General features: G+C 44.1%; 1 protein-coding gene across 9 annotated transcripts in view; it reads right to left on the reverse strand.

The window, feature by feature from the left end:
• The window catches only part of cnot1 (CCR4-NOT transcription complex, subunit 1), a 244,344-nt gene that overhangs the window by 173,928 nt on the left and 62,819 nt on the right, over positions 1-7,597 (reverse strand). The gene's annotated exons all lie outside the window — the stretch shown is intronic.

The following is a 7,597-nucleotide window of genomic DNA, read 5'->3' on the forward strand; positions in this document are numbered from 1 at the left end:
GTGCGGATTATGTGGGGTTATGGAGTTATAGGATAGCGTTGGGGCCTGGGTATGGTGCTCTTTAAGATGGTTAGTGCAGACTTGATGGGTCGAATGGCCTCCTCCTCATTACAGGAATTCTATGCTTCTATGACCTTTAGGTAAAGAGGCAAAACCAAAAATGAAATACAGAAATAGCAATGAATACAGAGCAACCTTATTATTCGCCAACTCCTTCTCAAGGATACTCACATCCAGTGGAAGAATTAAATAGTATTCAGAAAAATTTACCTGAAATATACCACTGAATAATTAACAAAATGAAAATGCATAGTGTCTGATGAACTGCCTCAAGTTCAATGTGACACAACATTTATTGAGGATGTAAACTCTTAATATGCAATTTATATACTACAACTTATAAAGAACATTGACAAAATCAATGCTGATTGACAAAATCAATGCTAGCTAACAGGGGCCATAACATAATTGGTTTTACGTAATCATGGAAAGAAAACAGATGCAAGATAAAAATGCTCAACTAAGGAACAGCTCATTTCAGTGATTTAAAAACAGGCCCAGCTAAATACCCAGGTAAATTGGAAAAAATCATTGGAGGGTGAAGCAGTAAGATAACATTGGAATGCATTCACGGTCATTCAGATACAAACTAGACATTTTCCTTTGAGGGAAAAGGTCGGTCTGCTGTGGTGTTCCCAAGAGCCGATTTTGGTCCATAACTCTTGGCAATTTCTATAAAAATCCAAGATTCTGCTATTGGGAGCAGCTTTATCAAATCTGTCACTGATACAAAACTTGGTACATTAGAGGATGTTAGTCAGGATGACGGACTGTAAGCTAAAATGGGTAAATGCATGGCAGATGAAACTCAATGTGGGTAAGTATGAAGGAATGCACTTTCAGGATTAACACAAAAAGTCTGTATACTCCAATGGCACAATTTAGAAAAATGTAGAAGAGCAGAGAGATACCTTGTTTTCCATATAGTAAACCTTAAAGGAGGCAAGAAACGTGATACGTTGGCAAGTAATAATATGCATGACATGGGTATAAATAGAGGAATTGAAAATCAAAGCAGTGCCATCATGTTAGAAATCCATGAATCTCAGTCATCCAGGAAAGATGCAAAGGTATTGGAAGGGACACGAAGAAGATTTACCAAGAAACGTTAGTTATGAAAAGTTGAAAAAATTAGGACTGTTCTTCTCGGAACAGAGGTTGAAGAGGTGACCTAATAGAGGTTTCCAAGATGATAGGACATTCCCATGAATTGAGCAAAAACATTCCCCCTCACGGGTGGATCAATGACTAGTGGTCACAGATTCAGAATCAATGGAAAAGATTTTGAGAAAGAAATGAGAAGACTTTTATTCAGAGTGGAGTACAGCTGAAAAAGAGACGTTACGTAGAACATACAGCGCAGAAGGAGGCCATTTGGCCCATTGGGTCTGCACCAACCCACTTAAGCCCTCACTTCCACTCTATCCCCGTAACTCAATAACCCCATCTAACCTTTTTGGTCACTAAGGGCAATTTATCATGGCCTATCCACCTAACCTGCACGTCTTTGGACTGTGGGAGGAAACCGGAGCACCTGGAGGAAACCCACGCTCACACGGTGAGAACGTGCAGACTCCGCACATACAGTGACCCAGCAGGGAATCGAACCTGGGACCCTGGCCCTGTGAAGCCTCAGTGCTATCCACATGTGCTACTGTGCTGCCCACGTTCTGTCAAAGCTTTTAATCTTGTACGCATCAGGACAGACACAAGAATGCAAAATTTCAAAGGGAACAATTTATACTGAATGAGAAAAAGGGTGCCGAGTTGGCTCTGATTGGTTGAGATTTTGCCATGGCGCATGTACCTAGAACTATTGTTTCCCATGTTTTTGCTTATTGAAGAAAGGTGCAACGTCTGGACATATTTCTTTTGCCTGCAGAGGACAGATCCCTGCATCTGAATACAGGTAGCTTCTCACCATTCCGGATTGTTCTCACTTGGCTGATACCTACAACGGGGGTGGGGGTTACCTTGAGGGAGGGTGGGCAGGCCACCTGTATCCATTGGAGTTTAGAAGAATGAGAAGTGATCTTAATAAAAACATGCAAGATTCTAAGGGAACTTGAAAGGGTGGATGCCGAAAGGGTGTTTCCCTTTGTGAGACAGATTAGAACAAGGGGACACAGATTAAAAATAAAGGGACTCCCGGGAACTACCGGTCTCCCGAGCGAGGCCACAGCCCAGAGTCGTTCAGCACTGGTCCACACAAACATAGATCAAACGGAACCGTACCTGGAGGGGTTCTCCCAGACTGGCGGAGGTTCCTGGATGGTATGGGATAGTGCAGTGTGGCTCCCTGGCCCACCCCTGGAACATGGCCACCATGGGACTGCCCAGGTGCCTGGGTGGCAACACCAAGCTGGCAGGAGCATTGGCTGGGCACAAAGGTGGCAGTGAACGGGTGCAGAGGTGGCAGTGCCAAGGCTCATGGGGGCCATGCCCATGAAAGGAGGATGGAGGGGCATGAAGGGTGGGGAGGTGCAGGGCAATTAAGTAGGGGGCTCTGGGAGGGCTCGAAGAGGGCAACCCCCTCGCAGGGACCCCATAGCAGAAGTGTGGGGTAGTGCCCATGTGTGTGGGGGCTACATTGTCAACAGGGAGTGTGGGGGACCCACAAGCTCACTTAGACATCGGGGCGGCACAGTAGCACAGTGGTTAGCACAGCTGCTTCACAGCACCAGGGACTCGGGTTCCATTCCCGGCTTGGGTCACTGTCTGTGCGGAGTCTGCACGTTCTCCCTGCGTCTGCATGGGTTTCCTCCGGGTGCTCCGATTTCCTCCCAATGTCCCAAAAGGCGGGCCTGTTAGGTGAATGGATCTTCTGAATTCTCCCTCAGTGTACCCGAACAGGTGCAAGAGTGTGGACAAGTGTTAATGTAAGACTACTTGTGACACTAATAAAGATTAGGAAACGATTATACAATGGCGGCCCAATCTCCGAGCTCAGCTCCCCAGTGCTGAAAAAAATTCTAAGTGTGGGCTAAACTGGTGAGAAACTCCCCAGTGTCATTGGATAGCGGTGGGGAACATGCCAATAGAGCCGCAGGAAACTCCCTGAAAAATTCATATGCAGGGACCTGTACTTCACTATGACATATCTCCATCCATGAGAGCTGACTTGTCAACCAATCAGCAATCCTGTTCTGATGCAGTTTAAATTATTGTTCCCTTTGAAATTTGGCATTATTTAATCTGTCCTGATAAGTGCAAGATTAAAAAGCTTTGACAGCATGTTTCTTCTTTTCAGCAATACTTAAGTTCTAGACTGCTAACTGGCTATTATTCCTCTTAGAACATAGAACATAGAACAGTACAGCACAGAACAGGCCCTTCGGCCCTCGATGTTGTGCCGAACAATGATCACCCCACTTAAACCCACGTAACCCGTATACCCGTAACCCAACAATCCCCCCATTAACCTTACACTACGGGCAATTTAGCATGGCCAATCCACCTAACCCGCACATCTTTGGACTGTGGGAGGAAACCGGAGCACCCGGAGGAAACCCACGCGCACACGGGGAGGACGTGCAGACTCCACACAGACAGTGACCCAGCCGGGAATCGAACCTGGGACCCTGGAGCTGTGAAGCATTGATGCTAACCACCATGCTACCGTGAGGCCCTTAAGTGGCTATTATGCCTATTAAGGCAGACCGAGCTAAATTTGAATATTTGTGGAGTTCCTAGTTTTAATTTGATTTAAATTACTATTTTTAAGTTGATTTGAATTACTATTTTAGTTTTGAAATCTCACTTAAATAACTATTTTGTGTTGATTTAAATTACTATTTTTAAGTTGATTGTAATAACTTTTTAAATTTTATTTAAATAACTTCTAATTTCAATTAAATAACTATTTAATTTGTTATCAGATCAAGCAAGATAAATACTCAGGGATAAAGCTCATTAAATAGTATACAGAAGATTGGATATAATCCGACACAAAAACATCTTTCTAAAGTTTAATTTCAAAAGTTTAATTTCAAGGAATAAATCATGGCAGGACAGCTCCACGGCATTGTCTGCTCATCTTGCTCCAGTCCCCAGGGTCAGCACGTGTGCAGGAAATGTTTCCAGTTACAGCTCCTGGAAGCTCGAGTTTCAGAGCTGGAGCGGAAGCTGGAGACACTGTGGAGCATCCGCAAGTCAGAGAGAATAGTGGATAGCACGTATAGAGGGGTGGTCACACCACAGGCTCAGACTCTGCAGGCAGGAAGGGAATGTGTGACCACCAGACAGAGCAAGAGAGCGAGGCAGGTGGTGCAGGAATCCTCTGTGGCCATTCCCCTGCAGAACAGATATACCTCTTGGATATTGTTGAGGGGAATGGCCTCTCAGGGAAAAACAGCAACAGCCAAACTCGTGGCACCACGGTTGGTTCTGCTGCAGGGGGGAGGGGTGATAAGTGTGACCGTGCAATAGGGGAATTGATAGGGGATTCAATTCTAAGGGGAATAGACAGGCGCTTCTGTGGCCGCAAATGAGACTCCAGGATGGTAGGTTGCCTCCTGGTGCTGGGGTCAAGGATGTCTTGGGGCAGGTACAAGACATTCCGGAGGGGGAGGGTGAACAGCCAGTGGTCGTGGTACATATCGGTACGAATGACATAGGTTTAAAAAAAAAGGGATAAGGTCCTAAAAGCAGAATACAGGGAGCTAGGAAGGAAGTTAAGAAATCGGACCTCGAAGGTAGTGATCTCAGGATTACTACCGGTGCCACGTGCTAGTCAGAGTAGAAATGACAGGATATATTGGATGAATACATGGCTGAAGAGATGGTGTCAGGGGGAGGGTTTCAGATTCTTGGGGCATTGGGACTGGTTCTGGGAGAGGTGGGATCTATACAGACTGGATGGGTTACACCTGGGCATGACTGGGACTGATGTCCTCGGGGAGCTATTTGTGAGAGCAGTTGGGAAGGGTTCAAACTAATGTGACGGGGGATGGGAACGGTTGCAGGAAGTCGAAAGGTAGTAAAACAGGGACAGAAACAAAAGGCAGTAGGGGGAAAGTGTAAGGCAGAGAAGCCAGTCAAAAATCAAAAAGGGCGACAGTACAAGGTACAATGACTATGGGGAGCTCAGTGAACAGGCCCAGTAATACTAAAAGGAATAAAACGGGAAGTAAAACATAAATGGAAAGCAACGCGGCAGGTTGTTACATGAAGATTTGGGTTCAATAGGGCAGCACGGTGGCCTAGTGGTTAGCACAACTGCCTCACGGCACTGAGGTCCCAGGTTCGATCCCGGCTCTGGGTCACTGTCCGTGTGGAGTTTGCACATTCTCCCCGTGTCTGCGTGGGTTTCGCCCCCACAACCCAAAAATGTGCAGAGTAGGTGGATTGGCCACGCTAAATTGCCCCTTAATTGGAAAAAATAATTGGGTAATCTAAATTTATAAAAAAATAAAAATAAAAAATAAAAAAAGATTTGGGTTCAATGACAAGGAAAATAAGGAGAAAAGTTAAGAGGAAAAATAACTTAGGAGAGGTTGCTGATCAAGGTGTTAAGATTCAAAACAGAGGTATAAAAGCCAACATACGTGTACTTTACCTGAATGCTCGCAGTATTCAGAATAAGGTAAATACTGTTGATGGCGCAAAACATCGTGAATGACTATGATTTAGTGACCAATACTGAACATGGTTAAAGGATGGTCATGACTGGGAGTTAAATATCCAAGGAATCAAACTATTCAGAAGGACAGAGTGAATGGTGAGGGAGGTGGTGTAGCTCTGTTATTTAAGGATGACATCCGGGCAATAGTAAGGGATGACATCGGTGCTATGGAGGATAAGGTTCAATCCATTTGTGTGGAAATCAGAAATAGTAAGGTGAAAAAGTCACTGATAGGAGTAGTCTATAGGCCACCAAATAGTAACATTATGGTGGGGCGGGCAATAATCAAAGAAATAACTGATGCATGTAGAAATGGTACAGAGTTATAAAGGAGGGTTTTAATCCACGTCGATTGGCTTAACCAGGTCGGTCAAGGCAGCCTTGAGGAGAAGTTTATAGAATGTATCTGCGATAGTTTCCTGGAACAGTATGTAATAGAACCTACGAGGGAACAAGCGGTCCGAGATCTGGTCCTGTGTAATGAGACAGGATTGATTAATGATCTCAGTTAGGGATCCTCTCAGAAGGAGCGATCACAATATGGTAGAATTTAAAATACAGATGGAGGGTGAGAAGGTAAAATCAAATACTAGTGTTTTGTGCTTAAACAAAGGAGATTACATTGGGATGAGAGAAGAGCTAGGAGACTGGAAGCAAAGACTTTATGGTGAAACAGTTGAGGAACAGTGGAGAACCTACCAAGCAATTTTTCACAGTGCTCAGCAAAGGTTTATACCAACAAAAAGGAAGGATGGTAGAAAGAGGGAAAATCTAAGGAAATAAGCGAGAGTATCAAATTGAAGGAAAAGCATACAAAGTGGCAAAGATTAGTGGGAGACTAGAGGATTGGGAAATCTTTGGGAAGCAACAGAAAGCTACTAAAAAAGCTATAAAGAAGAGTAAAATAGATTAAGAGAGTAAACTTGCTCAGAATATAAAAACAGATAGTAAAAGTTTCTATAAATGTATAAAACAAAACAAAAAGTGGCGAATGTAAATATTGGTCCTTTAGAGGATGAGAAGGGAGATTTAATAATGGGAGATGAGGAAATGGCTGAGGAACTGAACAGGTTTTTTGGATCAGTCTTCACAGTGGAAGACATAAATAACATGCCAGTGACTGATGGAAATGAGACTATGACAGGTGAGGACCTTGAGATGATCGTTATCATGAGGGAGGTAGTGATGGGCAAGCTAATGGAGCTAAAGGTAGACAAGTCTCCTGGCCCTGATGGAATGCATCCCAGAGTGCTAAGAGATGGCGAGGGAAATTGCAAATGCACTAGTGATAATTTACCAAAATCCATTAGACTCTGGGGTGGTCCCAGTGGAATGGAAATTAGCAAACGTGACACCACTGTTTAAAAAAGGAGGTAGGCAGAAAGCGGGTAATTATATGCCAGTTAGCTTAACTTCGGTAGTAGGGAAGATGCTGGAATCTATCAAGGAAGAAATAGCGAGACATCTGGGTGGAAATTGTCCCATTGGGCAGACGCAGCATTGGTTCATAAAGGGCAGGTCGTGCCTAACTAATTTAGTGGAATTTTTTGAGGACATTACCAGTGCGGTAGATAACGGGGAGCCAATGGATGTGGGTATATCTGCATTTCAAGAAAGCTTTTGACAAGGTGCCACATGAAAGGTTTCTGCATAAGATAAAGATGCATGGCATTAAGGGTAAAGTAGTAGCATGGATAGACGATTGGTTAATTAATAGAAAGCAAAGAGTGGAGATTAATGGGTGTTTCTCTGGTTGGCAATCAGTAGCTAGTGGTGTCCCTCAGGCATCAATGTTGGGCACACAATTGTTATCAATTTACATAGATGATTAGGAGTTGGGGACCAAGTGCAATGTGTCCAAGTTTGCAGACGACACCAAGATGAGCAGTAAAGCAAAAAGTGCAGAGGATACCA

This window comes from Scyliorhinus canicula, chromosome 9 (genome assembly GCF_902713615.1).
Source record: "Scyliorhinus canicula chromosome 9, sScyCan1.1, whole genome shotgun sequence".
In the NCBI taxonomy this organism is placed as follows: Eukaryota; Metazoa; Chordata; class Chondrichthyes; order Carcharhiniformes; family Scyliorhinidae; genus Scyliorhinus; species Scyliorhinus canicula.